Source organism: Anopheles arabiensis, chromosome 2 (genome assembly GCF_016920715.1).
Source record: "Anopheles arabiensis isolate DONGOLA chromosome 2, AaraD3, whole genome shotgun sequence".
Classification (NCBI taxonomy): domain Eukaryota; kingdom Metazoa; phylum Arthropoda; class Insecta; order Diptera; family Culicidae; genus Anopheles; species Anopheles arabiensis.
In genome coordinates, this window is record NC_053517.1 from 100,510,520 (window position 1) to 100,528,108 (window position 17,589).

The 17,589-nt window shown below is 42.3% G+C and overlaps 1 protein-coding gene across 4 annotated transcripts in view; it reads left to right on the plus strand.

The window, feature by feature from the left end:
* The first annotated feature begins 5,708 nt into the window (after positions 1-5,708).
* The window catches only part of LOC120896711, a 40,511-nt gene continuing 28,630 nt past the window's right edge, over positions 5,709-17,589 (plus strand). For all 4 annotated transcript variants that reach the window (XM_040301057.1, XM_040301055.1, XM_040301056.1 and 1 more), the window contains exon 1: positions 5,709-6,356. The gene's annotated coding sequence lies outside the window, so the exon portion shown is untranslated. The remainder of the gene's footprint in view (positions 6,357-17,589) is intronic.

A 17,589-nucleotide genomic window follows, 5' to 3' on the forward strand; every position in this document is an offset into this window, starting at 1 on the left:
GGACAGTTATCTGGGCTGAAAAGTTGGTGTTATGTTTGCGATTACATGCCGGTACTATTATTCGCTCGTTTCGGCTGTACCGACCAGCGGCTGTATGGATGTGCACTACAGGAATACGTAGCACGTGCTGCATATTTCTTGTTTTATTGCTGTCTTCTACCTGCTGCATGGTGTGCACGAGGCAAGCATCATTTACGTGTGTTCAATTTTCCACTTTTCTGCAGATTTTCTGTTTTTGTAAAATATCATACAACCATAATGTTGCTTTACGTCATACCCAATGGGTTGTGAAGTTTCAATCAATAGATACATTTTCAATATTTACCTCTGACTGCGTTTTGTGCTTTTTTTGCGAGAACCTTTTAACGGTACACATTTCAAACGAATACTTCAATCATGCAATACAATTGAAGGCATTACTGATGGGTTTCGCCAAAAGCTTCGGCTGGCTGCATGAGTGCAACCGTTCGCGTGTGGTTGCTGCTCACGCATGAACTACTTTTCAACATTTCTAAAGTATGCTATAAAATTGGATGCACCCGAACGTGTAGTCGTGTCATGTTCTCTTCCCTCTCCTCTGATGATTTGCTCTGCAGTAATCCTACCCCAGCCGTAACCGTATTACCAGGGGGTTGCATACAGATTTAATCAACAAATGGCAATGATGTAAAGCCTCTAATATGGTTACAAATGGGTTGGCAAGTACAGATCGTTAGGATCATGCCCGCCGGCATGATGAGTGGCCAATTGCACTAAAAGCGTGTGTACTCTATCGAGCCGGTTGCATTTTTTTTGGTGCGTTTTTATTGCATTTTTTTCGTTCAGTATTCTTTGAATGCATGTTGCACCGAACCTTTACGAAAGCTTACGGTGGGCTAGGTTTCAATGGGATTTAAAATTTTACGGTTCAATGGATAAGAGTAGTCGCTGCTGTACTTGGAATGAATACTGTGTATAATGCGGTACAAATAACGCGAGTCAATTTAAAAGTTTTTTCACACATGTAAGCCTTTTCGTTCGAGTTTTAACACCGATCAACTCAACCAACCTAACAACAACTAAGTGTTCTTCAGCTTCAATAAAGCGTAAAGGATGACTTATGTCCTAATTGCTCATTCCTAGAGCCCTTTCAGGATGAACTTTCAATACATAATTTACCTTGTCTCTGTATCGTTTGCTCAAAAAAGGGACATTTTATAATTCAAACCTAATTGTATAATGATCGTTATGAAGCATTAAATACGATCTCAAAAGCTTCTTTTGACTAATAAAAAGCCCTTTTCATTGGCGGATCGACTCATGGCAACAGTTATTTTCTTACAAATTAAACTAGAATGAAAACTTCCTGTCCATACAGAGCTGAGACGAGCTCCATCAAAGATACACACACGCCTAGCAGCTTCTTTGAAGTATCGTTTAAGATACACTCGTAATAAACCTCATTGTGGTGGTTAACCGTATAGAAATTGAGCATGATCCAGGCTACCGGGCATACGCTCGCATGCCTCAAACGACACACATTCGGTAGCGCACTCCGGGTCCCAAAATTCCATCACATGTACGTTGCGCGTACCACATCAAAGGGTAGAGCACCATACCTTTTGCCCAAAGATTACTGCACCATTTTACGACAGATATGAATGCAGATGTCGAAATTATAAACGCTCGATAGCGCACATTCGGATTGGATTATAAGGGCCTGCTGTGGCCCAGTGTCTGCCGGGTGGGGCGTACGAATGTGCTTTTGAATTTTTGTCAAAGAAGCTGCGCTCGCATGCATATATTTCAGGGCGCAGGCGTGCTTGGTTTGATGAAATTTCTGAACCATTTCGTTAGAAAGTTTCCCATTGTTATGTAGCAACACTGTTGGCTTCGGTGCGTTGGAAGATTCACTTATTCAATTAAAATATGAAAATAAAGGCTCCAGAAGTGATTCCAAGTGAAGATGCCTTGTTTATATTATAAATATATGAAACCAAAATTGATGGACAGCAAGAATTAAATATCATTTCTACACCCACTGAATGACAACTGACAATCCGCAAGACATTCTATGGCTTCATTTTAACCATCATTACTTCCACCGTAGATTACACATTCCACCCGGGATGAAATCAATCCTTTCATCGGACGCAGATTCCTCCGATCAAACCACTATCCTTAGCCCTTAGCGATCATCGGCCATCCCCGTTTGGAAGATTGGAAAAGAAAGTAAGCTGAAAGCCTTTCGCTGGTGTTATGCAAATCAGACAACCTTGTTAAAAGAATGGTAGAGGAAGTGTAAAATGGAAAAAAAAGAAGCGTGCCACTTTTCACACTTCTTTTGTTAGCTTTTTGCCCTCGCTACCGATGGAAGCGATGTCAGAATTTCTATCATGCAAATGCCACGTCGTGGGGAGCGGATGCTTTTAACACGCCCCTTTGTCTACATTAATTGAACCGTGGGCAAGATTTCTCCGATCGGAAGCAATCGCTTTGAGATGGTAAACGATCGAACAACACTCGGAACACGGGCGAGTCCGCTCGGAGCGGTCACTGTGTGTGTGTGTGTGTGTGTGTGTGTGTGTGTGTGTGTGTGTGTGTGTGTGTGTGTGTGTGTGTGTGTGTGTGTGTGTGTGTGTGTGTGTGTGTGTGTGTGTGTGTGTGTGTGTGTGTGTGTGTGTGTGTGTGTGTGTGTATTAGTTGTTCCGTAATCGTTCGATCTGAACTGATTTTATGCAAACACGCTTTGGAACGTTTTAGCATGTAAAATCTTGAGAAATAGTTTTCTCTACCGTTTCCCGTTTTATCGTGCAATGGTTGAAGGAGTGTTATGTTTAAATACTGAGCAGAAGTAAATGAGATTTCAATAAAAAGTTACGAATACCAAGTACCAAGTATGGTGGCTTTTTTAATATTGTCGAAATGTTTAACTTCCACATTGCGTTTGATGATGATGATGATAAGTCCCACCTCTTACCCCAACACAGGTTTGAGAAGGACGAAAGTATCTGTAAGATAATTCTACTCTAATAGTTGTTATGAAATAAAAAACGAGCAAGTGATGGCTTCGGAAAACTCTCAGAGGAACCGTCCGAGTCATACACACACCCAAGATGACCAACATAGTTTCATCAAGAAAAAACGGGTCATACTCCATCGAATACAATAGTATTCCCTAGCATCCTTTACGTAGTCCGCCAAGAACCAATTCATGGATCCGGCGCACCACTTATCAGGACACAAATGCGACATGCATATGGCCAGTTCCACTAGTGCCAACCGCTGACTCCAGGGTCTCTGGCACCAACGGCTGGCTCCAGGGCACTACCTTCCGAAGCAGGAGAATTTAATGTATCCCTTACGTAGCTCGCCAAGAACCAACTAGTGGATCCGGCGCACTACTTATCGGAACACAACTGCAACATGCATATGGCCAGTTCCACTAGTGCCAATGGTTGGCTCTAGGGCACTACCTTCCGAAGCAGGTGAACCTAATGTATCTGGAATTGGCCACTTACAATCATCAATGAGTGAATCCTGTTGTGACCTCCCAGACCGTGTGCAAACCGTAAATTCCCCCAAATAGATCCCGAATGTCCACTTCAACGCGCGCGTGTCTCAAACCTGTGTTGTCTCTTTCTTATATATTTTTTTTTTAATTTAAATTTTCATATATAAAGAAAAAATCTTATCATCATCATCAAGATCGTGATGACAACTGTAGTTACACATTACATAGTGACATAGGACATCTACACATATTTCACGTTACACAGTTTGCTTAACATAAATGACGCACTTACGTTTGAAATCAAATAAGTTTCTCGCATTCTTTATTTCTCCGGGTAATCTGTTGTACCGTTGAATACCTTTGAAGAACAAAGAGTTTCTGGCACTTTGTGACTGCAAGTTGGGTACCCTCGGCTCATTAGCCCTGCGTGTGCAGTGCCGGTGGACGTCGTACCCCCGAATTATGCTCTCCCCCAGATACCCAGGCAACAGGCCTTTTAACATTTTAAAAATAAAGATCATGGTCTGGTATACAATCCTCTGCTCTACCGACATCCATTGAAGAATATCTAGCATAACAGTGGTCGGCGTACGTCGACCGCACCCTAGTACTAACCTCATGATGCGATTTTGCAACCTTTGAAGCCTTTTAATTTGCCCCTTATTGCCAAGAAAAAGAATGGACGAGCAAAAGTCAAAGTGCGGCGATACCAATGATTTGTAGAGGTGAACTTTCCCAAAGAAGTCGAGATCCTTCGCCTTGAAAGTGTGTAATAATTATAAAAAGCATTTAAAAAATCTGCCCTCAAAAATACCACCAAATGGTAAAAGGTTGAACGTTATTGGAACAACATACACCATGAAAATGAAGTATCGACACGGCGGGCAATAAAAAGTAGGTCGGAAGATAAAAATGCAAATGATCTAACGAGCGAACGTGCCCGAGTAGTACCCGATTGTACCCGGTTGTGCAGATTCTATCCGTTGCTGGTACATAATTTATATTTTCAATTCCACCTACCCGGCAGAGAATGCGTATGTGGTTGACTGTGTGTGACTGTGCGGGAATGTGGTTTACCAAACTGCTACCATCCCCGAGTTTGCACTCCCATCGCTCGAGCTGCCTCCCGGCATTCAACCCACCGTGACACTTACTGCCATTCAGCAAATTTCCGCGCATGATGAAGTTTTGCCTGACTTCCGGTGCTGCTGCTTCGCTTTGCTAGCACGCTTTACAACGGCAATGTGTAAAACGAACGGAAGTGTATTCTCGGGCATACTTCTTGCACGGCTCCTTGGCTTGCTTGCGTGGTGAGACAGGGATTTCTTTTGGTTTGCTTTTTTCTTCCTGTCAAACTATCGCTGTTGAATTATGTTTTACTTTTATTTATTCGCACTACAGAGTTTTCTACCGGGGTGCTTGGGGACTTCTACCAAAACTATGAGCAAAACTTTTGTCGCATCCTCAATGACGAGCCTTTGACGCAATCAAGGGAACATTCGCTTCAGGGAGTTTTATTCAAGATATTCAATTGATATTTGTTTTTCATGTAGTGCCGGATTTTCCCAGGTGAAACTTTATTACACATTTTGAATCTCGCAGGACGGTCTATTGACAGAAATTTTAAACAATGTAAAATGTAGCCTAAGAGTGTTTAAAAACTACATCAAATTTTAAAATCATTATCGAAACTTCAGTAATGGATATTACTAAAAACAAAATAAAGTCATGAAAAAAATATTAAAAAGGCATTTGTTGGACAAGTCTACCTCAATATGGCATATGAGCCAAACATACCCTTAGACAACATCGACAAAAATAACCCTGCACAGCATCGGTGGTAAAGAACCAAGCGTACCGGCCGTTTTGCGTCATGCTATCAAGAAGGCCTTTTTCTCACAGTTATTGCATCCTCTCTCAAAAACAAGCCTAAATTTCCCCACTCACTCGCCAATGAGCGCTCAACTCACAGGAAAAAACATTCTCCCCTCACTCAAGCGCCACGCTCAGCTCACTCAGCCTAGTTCGCTCCGCTCAATTCGGTGCGCGGTTCTCACCATTAATTCCATCTCGCGTGCCTCGCTCTCGGCGCATGGATGCTGGGCGGCATCCTTCCCCTTTTTGGCAGCACCAGTTTTTAGCACAACACGACAGCACGACACCATTTTCCACTGGACGGTCACAGGACCACTGCCCTACATGCAGTATCTGCTTCAGTATCTGCCGTAGACGTTTGCACAACGCAGGCACGCCGTCGCTCTACGCCCGCAGCGGTCGGAGTTTCACACACAAAAATTACGACAAACGAACGGCTTTTCTCGCCCTTCACCCCGTCCCTCCGTTTCCGGGTCCGGACGAGTCGATCACTCGGGTTCGCACGCTCGGCGTCCGAAAATCACGGCCGGGTCTGACGCGTAAAGTTCTCAAGGACGAATCCTTGATGGGTTTCCGTAGGCGTTTCGGTGTTTGTTTACAAGTAACATTAATGGCATCGTAGCTTACAATCACGCAGATAGTGGAGCAGGAGGAAAAGGAGGAGGTGGTAGAAGGAAGAAAAAACTGGTGAAAAAAAAACAGTTAGAAAGCAGAAAGTAAGAGATAAGCAAACGGGAGACAGCGTAAGTGTAAGTGATATGCTGGTTTTTTTTTTGTTGGTGTGACATACAAGCCAACCATGGAAGCAATGTCAACAAACTGACGGGTGAAATATTGGACGGATAAATACACAGGGGGATCGGTGTATGTTTGCACCTTGGGTTCGAGTTTTGCTTCAATTAGTGGACGTAACAGTTTGTAGCTGCAGCAATTTAAGAAGCAATCTAAGGACGTTGTGTTTGAAATATTCAATCCATCTACAAAACTAGTAAGTAGCAAGTCACTATCAAGCTGAAATGCTTGTTTTATTGTTTAAGTTCATTTATTTTTATACATGGTAATTTAAACTGTTATCAATTGATTTCTTTTGTATGTTTAGGCATATAAACCATGCCTTAAATATCTCCAAATATCCTTCCAGGAATGCATGGTTCTGTTAGATCCTCCAAAAACGACCGTTCTTTCAAACAAAAACTATGCAAAACCTGGACAAAAAACACCTACAATGAATACCATATTGAGCTAAAAATAAATCCCAAACCGAGCCCGAATCAGTCAAATGATTTGCTCAAATGATGGGTTTTATTCTCCACCGTCCTAGATAACCGTCCTGGGGACGCGTGGGCTCATTTAATTTGCCATGTAAAGCAACCGATCGAACCCCATTTTCCGAGCGCCCCACAGGCACACACGCTCGACTGTGTGCCTCGCACCGGAAATATAATCCCAAACCGCACCCGGCGAGTCCTTTCCGAGGGTCAATGTTATTTATTTTTTTGTCCCCCTGCCCCCGGTGCGCCATTGACGGGAAGGGAAATTGGTACATGCAAATATTCGTATCTCGCCCTGACAATCTGCCGCGTCTGTAAGCGAGCGATCTAAAGCTAAAGCTTCTTTTTGTTACCCTTCCCAAGCCTGGCCCTGTTGTTGCTGTCATGTTTTTGCCTCTAACTCTCTAACCCGGTCAGCTAGTGGGGTAGCTTTCATGTTTGAAAGCATGTGAAATGTTACGACCCCGACGTTTCATCTTCACTCGCCCATTCCGTCTTCCATGCATCCCCGGGTAAATTGGGTCACACCGGTTTGGATTCCATTGACAAATGGGATGATCATGACCAGCGACGACGATGATGGTGTTGGTCGATCCCTTTCGTTTTTGGTGTCCTCCATGTGTGTGTGTGAGTGTGTAAAGGAAGGTGGCGAGGAGGAGGGAGTTAGTGTAGTGAACGAAAATAAATTGCTGTTACGTGAATCGATTAACCATAATATGGACTCATCGTCCCGTATAACCCTTTCCGTTGTCGAAGATCCGGCCCTGCTTATCGCTTTCTCCGCTCATTCTTTCTCTTCCCATCCCCCATTCAATCGCTTTGAATGCACACACACACACACACACACACACACACATGGACATGGAAGGTTTATTATTCGCACCGTGTGCCTTGTGCCTATCACGATAAGGCCCGATATAATAACTACCCACTGGGAATGGCGGGCAACAAAAGGTCTTTAATTTCGTACAGACTAATGTGAATTTATCATCGCACAGCAGACGACCTTCCGGTTCCGGCCCTGCTCCTTCGCCCTCGAAAACGATTACTTGTTGGCATATTGTGACCGTTTTCATGTTCTGCAGACTGTTATAGTGTGTATGTTTTTATTGGACGCTATCGATTCCAATTGGAAGGTTTAGCAATAAGCGACTAATGCCTTAAAAAGATGTAAAACAATTCAAATGGTTTCTTGAAATTCAATACCTATTGGATACAAATAAGGAAATACTATTCAAAAACAGACTCCAACGCTTGATTGCTCTATTTAAAGGATTGTTTCATACCTCATCCCTCTTCCATCTGCTCCCATCGATCGCTAAACGGTATTGTGCTTTCTATTGCGTATCAAAAACTAACCAGCAGAGCGAACGGAAATGGTGTGTTTTTCTTTTTGGTTTTCACATTCATCCAGAGGGTGCTCTTCCTTGTTTTTGCCACCGCGTTTTCCACCGAGCGCAATAAATGCCCGCAAGTGTGGACAGCCACTTCATCGCAGTCAGCTTCTTGTCGGTCGGTGTCGGCAGGGCTGCCGTGCTACGACCGGAACACTCACAAAAGACAGAGCTGTCAAAAAGTGCAAACCATCCTGGCTGGTTTTGGGTTTTTTTGTTTGTGTTTTGTTTGCACCGCTGTTCGATCGCCGAACGGTTTTTACTGTTGCTACGTTTTCCACCCAACTGCCAGTCGAATGGCAGTTATCGATGGTGTTCGGCGCAGGGTTTTTGCTGCCTGCTTATATTCCATTCGCTCGCATCTGAGACCTTCACACTCAACGCACAGCGGCACTAACGTCACATGTGATCAGTTAGTTAGGGGAGTTTTTTTGTGCGTTCAATTTTTTCCCCTTTTTCGTTTAATCAGGATGCTTTGGCGAATGGTGCTTTTGCGAGCTTTTTTCGTTTGAAATAAGTTTTTTCCATAGCAATTGCACAAGGGGGACGAAATTTCAGTTTTACTAATTCAAGCGAATTGCGAACGTTAAAAATGACTCTTTTTCGTGGAATAGTGAGATCTTCGTGTCTGGCATTCGAGTGATCAATCTAGATGTTTGCATCAAATGAACGATGACGTTTTTTTTCGTGTTATGGCAGATGTTTACCTCTACAGCACCTGTTTCGCAATCGATATACATTATAATTGATCTATTTGACACGATCGATATTACACTAAGATACGTCTAAATGATACCTGCAGCAGGTGGTTACCTTTGCAACAATTTAACTCTATACATTTCCTGGAAATGCCCTTTGATTCTAACATGAATGTTTACGCTTGAACATTTTCATAGATCACAGAGGATCAGATAGAAGAAGATTCAAAGAATTGACAGTGGTTTTAGAGCTCTAATTTCAATCCCATTTCAATTTGAGTCTCTATTTGATCATCTTTTTTTTTAAATAAAACAAAGAATTGTTTTGATTATTTTAAAAGCAATCAACAACTTTATGATGAAAAAAGGAAAATAATTTGACTTAACGTGTAAATTTGCATACTTTTAGAAAACATTGATTTTGTACACAAAAAGGTACAAGAGTATCAATGGTTCTCTGCCTCAAAAGAGTTTCAGAGTTAGTAGCTAAGACCAAAGGTTGAGTGCAAAAGGATAGAAGCGTCTCTGCCTCGACGACACACGAAAGCTTCCAATAAATACCATCACCATTGCCAGTAAGCTGCTGAATCCCGCCACCAATCCATTGAATCCGCCTTTAATGAAGCGAAACATGTAGCTGCACAGGAAACGATTGTAACAAGCAACCCAGAACCAACACACAAACACAATCAGATCCCAGCGCAGGAAGCGATGTGTCCAATAAATTTCAGTTTCGTTTTCCTTTTTGCGCTTTCCAGCAAGCTTTCCCGCAACAACAGCAAAAAACAAAACTCACCCCATCGTGCGAATGCCCCCACACACTTCTTTGCACAACCAATACACACACACACGTACACAGCGAGCATCTGACGACAGGGCGGATATTTGATTAAACTCAACAGCTTGATGTGATTAAAAAGCGTAGTGCCTGGTATCCTAGCCAAGGAAGCATCGAGCACCGAACCCATCGAAGCCATCGCCAACGGAAACAGGATGTGGCGGCGTGCGGTGTGGCGTTAAACTTAAGAAACCACCGACTTTGGCTTCCTTTCGCCGTAACGCCGAATGTCGAGAATGTCGAATTGATTGTTTATAATTAATTTTCAACTCCGTGCCCCGGAGTTTGAGTGGGAGAGAAGCGATGGCGGAGGTACGGTGTGACTGCTTGCGGAGTAATTTACACACTTTTACTAATCGTGTGATCGATGCGGCTCCGGCCGAGACTAATGTTACCGTTTTAAATTATACGCTGTTGTTATGGGGAGGGGGGGGGGGTTGTGCTAAAAATGGGAAATGTTGTCATTATTGCGGTGTGTCGTGAAAACGTGTTGCCCCGGAGGAACAAATGTTTGAGATTTGTATAGATACGTGATTAGAGGAAAACAAGATTGTTTCGGGGCAAAATGCAAAATGGAACGCTCTATCAGATTCGGGTTTGAATTGAATTTTAGAATGAATGATAAAGCATCTGCAGTGAACTAAAACACACACACACAACACAACTAGATGTCCCTATCTCTGCGGCCATTTTCCATGCCTCGTATACAATACAGATAACCAAAGGGAGGATGTATCTCCGATGGGAGGATTCTAATTGAATGACTTTCTAGCTTTGAAGCTACCATTTGTCGAAGTAAGTGGCATCCATTTATCTTTTAATTAAATCATTTCAATCGCAACCATATGCGCTGCACGATAGCGATTGTCCTGCAAGTAGTGCAAGGGTCAGTAGCATTATGCATTTATAGTAGTACTGTGAACTTTACTGATAAAAAGCTACTCTGAACGTACTGCAAAACACTGATCGTAACGCTCTTTTACGAATGCCTCACAGGTCAAATTAGCAAACACATTTCTCTAAAATAGCAAAAACCCTATTCCTTGCTATCTGAAACATTGTTTTTGTAGCAAAATAATTGTACTTCATGTATGCACTCCACTTCTCCAAACATCTCACTTAAGGAAAAGTAACAATAAAAAACCGGACCAGCAATATCTCCAACTTGCCCTATCAAATGACTCCAACTTGCCCTAGACTGTTTTTCGTCTACACAAACGTTTTTTATCGTTCAACAAGAATTCCGATACGGAACACTTTTGGGGAGACAGCAATAAACAGTGCTTATTTACATCTACACCCTAACCCATGGTCATGTCCATCCCTGCCCCACTTTACGGCTCTGTGACACACTGTTTAACTTTTCCATCGAGCACGACCTCGAGTGGTGCCTCGGAATGTGCCCTGCAGTTGCCAGCAAGAAGCAAAAAGGGATACAAGCGAACAACCAGCAGTCAGAAGCCAGGCGGATGTTTTTGGTTTTTGCTAAGCCGAGCAACGGTGTCACTAACAAATGGTGGTCCATTCCCCCAGGGGAGATGCTATTTTCGATGTTGACTTTTGAGGAATTGATTGAAGGAGAAGGATATTTGGCAATGTGAAAACATCTCACAAATGGATGGGTGTTATTTGACATGGAGAAAGGGTAACATTTATTGCTTTAGTCAAGTAATAAAGATCAGAAAGCTTGTGCCAAATGGTGTCAACTGTCAGTAGTGCTAACGAAGGACACTTGAACTTTCAAACGCATTATCAAAAGAGATAGCTTTAAATAGTTGTTAATAGCTATCAAAGGCAGTAATTTTAAATAGTTTCAAGTGTTTTAACCTTGCTTTTCAAACCATCGCACCACCACAACATTATGAATCAGTTTCCTGTACAACGATCACTCAAAGTCTATAAATTGAGCGGAAATGCAATTCGTGTTGCAATCGTCAACAGCTTTCACACTTCCGTTCTGTAACGCTTTTGGGATAAATAATCCCACGTACACTTGACTATCACTATCTTGAATGCCAGTTTTTTTTTTTTGCTCCATTTACTCCACTGCCTCAGTTCAGCTGCTGGTCATCGAGTGAATACAAAAAGTGGTGCTTAAATGTTGAAAAACTGCCGAAAATCCCAACCGAGCACGCTCTCGAGCAATTACTTCAGCGATATACTTCATTGAAAAGCGCAGAGCGAAACATGATATTTATCCGGCAAGAGGAAGTTTTTTTTCAGGTCTACAATACCTCACGTTTAAAAGGATGAAACGATGCTCGATCACAAGAAAATTTGGAAATGTTTTCAGCCATAAGAGGGGGTCATGGTTGTGCGAATAAAAGTTTGTTTTACAATACTTACTTTTTTTTCGGACGTTGCAAAGTTTTGAGTAGAGCTGATGGCACTTGTGCTGCAAGTGAAATGCATTGGAAATTTCATGAAAATAGTGGCTGATCGCTTACGTTTTTTTTTTGTGGCTTTGTTTGTACCGAGTTTTTAATGTTTCACCTATTGCCTTACAAGTAATGTTCGTCAAATGGTCATAGCGAAAGCATACAGCACGATGTCTATAGCTATAAATTCTTTTATGTTAAAATACCCTACGGTAAAAAATTTGTACGTTTTTCCTTCGATAACACAGTACTTTTTACGCAAAATCGGTGCAAAATTTTGCATACGTGCCGTGCGGAAAATTCCCACCTGCAAATAACGAATGCAATGCAGCCCAAAGGACGTAGCTGCGAACGAAATCCAGGCCATTGTTACGCCAGTGACAGGCATCATAAACGTTCCAACCAAATTCCATACCTCACGGTTACATCGCAACCACCTCCAAAAAAAGAGTAGAACTAAACGAGAAAGAAAAGCAACGCCAACGAGCGTCACGTCCGTTCACGCCCTGTCTCAATACGCATAATCCTGTCCGTGAGCGATGTCGTGTGCGCGGATGTTCGACCTCCAAAACGATGTCCTATCGCCCCCGCCATCAACCCGGTCCGATTGCCCCGGTTGCAAGCCAAAAATTTCCATTTAAGCGATTTTTATCACGCCCCAGTGACAAACATCAATCAATTTTGATCAAGCTTAACACCGATAAACGGCCTGATCGCACGTCACCATGCCAAACACACACAAAAAAAAACAAAAAACAAAAAAGGTTGTGTCTCAGGGTGTCACAGAGCGTCAGTTTTTGTTTCGTAGAGAGGGATTTTTTGTGTGTTATTGTCATACCGAGCGAATTTCTTGCCGCGTAGAACATGCGCATCATTTCATTATGCCTTTCTTTTCGCAATATTTGTTTTTTTTTCCTGGAATGGAAAAGTCGTTCTCATTTTTTGTTTTGATTTTTGTGTGTGTGTGTGTATCCATCGATCCTTGATAATATTGTGAAAGGTTTGGCATTTCGCTTTCGACGTACGCTGCTCTAAAGAGAAGCAAACAGAGAGCAGATACAAAAGAAAATGGCCTTCCCGGTATTCTCTTTTCTCACTGCAACCGAAACCAGAAAAGGATGCTGACACGTAATGCCTACCGTCCTTCCTCTAACGATCGAATAAATCGCAGTCAATCGTAGCCTCGCGCGTCTCGTGTGTGTCGGGTGTTTCCTTAGCGGAGCGTTTTGCCACTGAGAGCAACCGATTTGCGATTGACATCGCCCAGGAATGTTGGCACGCCACGCCACGCTAATGGAGGCCAAACGCTAACGGAACGGTATGCTCGAAACGAAATACCAAACCAATGGTGCTGAGCAGAAGAGGCAAAGGCGTAGGGTTGTCGCAGTTAGATGACATTCAAACATGTCCGGTGGAACACATACGAACAGGCGATGGTTGCAACATTGTTTTGCTTCGCGAAAAAGCGTGTACAAAAACAGGCACATTCACTGCAGCATTCTTACATGCTTAGGATTGCTTCGTGAACAAGCGTGCAGCCTTTGAATGGTGAGCCAGTCAGGATGACATGGTTTTCGAACATACCATCATTTTCCTTCGTTTTGTTTTCCCTTAGTCTCAAAGGGAGAAACGCATAAGGAAATGTCGTTCGATCAAACATCAATCAAATGATCCAATATCGCGTAAAATGACAGTCAGTTGGACAACCCATGTCTTTAATGTGGCTTTCTGACTGACAAGCTTTTCGCAATACTTTTTCTTGGTATGACAACCCATCTTTAAACCTTTCTCATCTAGAAAGATATTTACCTACATAGTTCCCCATCTGTAGCTGCATATTTTCCATCATTAATCATTCAACAACTTGTGGGCACACTTGTTGGTCAAATTATTATCATCTCTCTTTAGCGCACCTATACAAACACATTGTTCCCGATCGTTCTGTCTACATGGAAACAGCTATTTGTCCGGTTCAGTGATTTCCTTTTTCGTACCACAGGTGCACCACCAACGCTCGTTAAACAATGGCTAAACCCTCGTGTGTAACTAATTAAATCTCATCAATCTTCATTCCATGATTTGCTAAGCTTATTTCGCAGCTCTTTCTCTTTCTCTCTCTCTCTCTCTCTCTCTCACACACACACACAATCTCGTTCCCACCTGGCGCATACAAAGCAGCTTACCCTTAGCTTTGTGGTTCTCACAAAGCTCACAGGACATACTGTTAGCTGTGGAGCTGGAGTTTTGTTGTTGAAATCTAGCTGCAAATCGAATTACACTAAAAGTGTACTAGACCAAATTCTACAAAAAACACGCTCTGACACTGATCCAATGCGAGAAGCATGGAGGTGATTTCTGTTTATTGTGAAGCCCTCTAGGAAAGAATGTTTGTATACAGCTTGCTAATCGACGTAATCGAATGTCCTTGGTACAACTCGAGAATAGACAAACCGAAGAGACATCTCCTCGTGTGTGGATTCCATTGACACGAAGAGCGCCAATGACTCTCAATTTGAACATGGTATTCGCTATTCTGCATCATTGAATGACTGAGATGAATGTTTTAATAGTATTGCTGCTGGAAAGTTGGGTCATCCAATTAAAATATGATCAAAAATAATCGTTTACCATTAAATGTACCAATGCTTGCCAAAGGTCCTTTAATAACTTGAACATGACGGAGATAGTTCAAATTGTTGTTACCTGTAAATCCATTTAATCCATTTAATTTAAATCTCTTCACTTGCAGTAATTGGTACTTAACATCAATTACAAATGGTAGTAATTCCAATTTCTCACAACGACTTCATAATCGTTGTGAGTGCAATCGTTGGTATTGTAATCGAATACTTCCTGGAATACAAAATCAAACACATTACTGACGCAAATCAAACACTATGAGTTAAAGCTAATATTTTAAATCGTAACAATTAAACAAACATTTCTGTAAGCCAGCCTGTTTATCCTTACTAAAGCAGCTTTTCGATTTTTATCGTGCTAAATTAATGCTCTTCGCCACCAAACCACTACATACGAAATCCCCTTTAGCACTTCATTCCAACTATAACAATAATAGTTATGCAAATTCCACCCCAAATGCTTCCGCCGATTCGTTTACACCTCGGTTCGCAATAAAAAGCCCTTCATCACACTAATTCCAAACCAAACACTGCCGCTCAGCTCGTGCACACATTCCTCCTCGTGTCTGCAGCCGTTCTCATGGCTGTAATCAGAACGCCAACCGACATTGCCGAGCATGGGATGGCAATGGGAAAATGGTTCAAACTGGGTTTGCCTTCCCTTTTGCCTTTGTGGGGCAGCTCTTGTTAAATTACCTCGACGGCAAGATTACCCAAAACACACGGCAATTATCTTGCGCGGAGGTCAACGAGCAGACAGCAAAAGAGCGAGGCGTCTGGGAAGTAATCGGAACGGGTCAAAGAGCGTCGCTCATTAATGCATAATTTAGTGCATAATATGCAAACGAGGGTACCAAGGTTAATGCTTGTTGACACGTTTGGTAGTGTGAAACTGATTGAAATTTCATTAAACTTTTGTGCAGGGGATTGTTATTGTTTCTTTAAAAACAATTCATGTCACGTCTTAAGCTTACTTTAACGAATAATTAAAACCATTTTTTACAACTGCGTGGCATGCTGTTAACCGATAAAAGGGTTGTGAAAAAGGATTTTTTTCAAATTATTGTCCTTCCACTCGCTTTCACAAACCGTAGTTAAAGCTCATAAATAAAGAATGTTGTTTTATTCTTGTTTCTCCCATTTAAAGCATCACCCTTGCCCGAGCTGCTTCGGTGCGATGCGGTGATTGTTGTGAGAGAACCTGCCGTCGTCTGTTTTTGTATTTCGATCAGCACCGTTTGTAAAGCCCCAACCGTCGTCGTTGTCGTCACGTGATACCCTACGGGTAAACTTTAACTGGGTCATCCGTGGCACAGTCGGTAAACAATTCGAGCGTTGTGTTGAATTTTAATAGCACCACTTGAACGTTAAGCAAATTGATCGATTGTTCGAGAAACTTTTGTCCGGAAAGTTGCTACCAATAGGGTGCGCAGGGTGGTTTCGGCAATGGATCAAAGGCGCTAGAGAGGATGCGCTTCGCATATTTGGATCATCATCAATTATCCACCGAATGTTAGAAGTCTTATCAAGAAACCATTGAAGCTACAGCTCGTAAAAAGTAGCTCATCAACCATCCGAGCACAGTAGAGATAATAATCAATAGATGTACAGCTACCATCCAAAGACACACGACGGGTGCTTTGTTTGATATATCGCTATTTTTCATTTATCATAATACTGAAATCGTTACCAAGTTTATTCTGCCCGTTCCCTTGCTCTACACGATGACTGCTACTTAGACCCTTTTGCTTACTTTATTGATTTCCTGTCTCGGTGGAAAAACAAATCCCTATATCAACCGCTACCGCGGTGGACCTTTTGGCCTTTGGCAGCGCCTACGCGAAAGGTTAAATGGCTTCCTACAGACCATGCAACCCCCTTGCACGGCAACCTGTATGCAAACTTGGCCACGGAGCAAGCAACATCGAGGCTCGTCACGCAAATATCCTTCCTTTTTCGCCGGTTCGTTAGTCACGCAAACGCGAACGCCTTTTTTAATGAAACGATCGCTACAACCATCATCCGAACACTCGCTCCGTTTGGGTTGGGGAATGGGCCGGAAATTGTTTTCGTTGCGATCGAGCTGGATGGATCAACCGATTTCCGGGCAAAGAGCAAGACTCGACCGATGGCAACTGGTGGCTGTCGGTTTGAAGTAATTGATTTTTTTTAAGAATGTTCTCGCAATTGTTGGCCAGCAAGCCAACACATTTCATTGTTTCCGTTCATGTGCGCAAAGACAGGAAGCAGGAAATCACAACACAGCTTGACTACGTCGGTCGCGGTGAAGCTAAAAGGTGTTTAGCGTAATTTGTAATAACTGCTCATGCATTGCAGCTCGATGATGAGTGAAATTAGTTTCCACCATCAATCATCAGGAGGTTGGCCGGATCTGTCGGATAAGGCAGAAAAGATTCTATTGCTTCCTGAGTTGATAGGGATGAGAAAAGGCTATGTCAAATTGGTTGCCATTTTTTCCGATTTTAAAATTTTGCAAGATATAGATCATTACAGTAGTGCTGTTTCCAATACACTAAGGAATGTAAAGTTAAATTTAATACTAATTATTAAAAAAGGTTTTCAATTTTGTTCAGAATTCCAGTCTTTTTTCATCCATAGGAAAGCGTGACATGCAAATAGTCAGCAAGAAAACCATTTAATTCATTTGTTAGAGCTTTAATTTATTTTCCTCTAATTCTACCCTTTTTCCGGCATATGCCACTCACATTCACCGTCGATGCAAAGGTTTAGTCAGCAAGCAAATGCATGGTGTTGTTTTTAATTTCCTCCAAGCTTCTCTCCTGCTGTGGCATATATCATCGCTGTTAAAAAGTAGCTCAAACCCAAACAAACAATACTTGCATGAATGGAAAATGAAGTAGACCAAAAAAAGGAGAAATAAACTACATTCATTTGCGTTCAGTCGAACATATTGAATGCCTAATGAACCCGGAATGCTGCACACGAAACCTCGCACAAGGCTGAATTTAAATTTAGGTCACT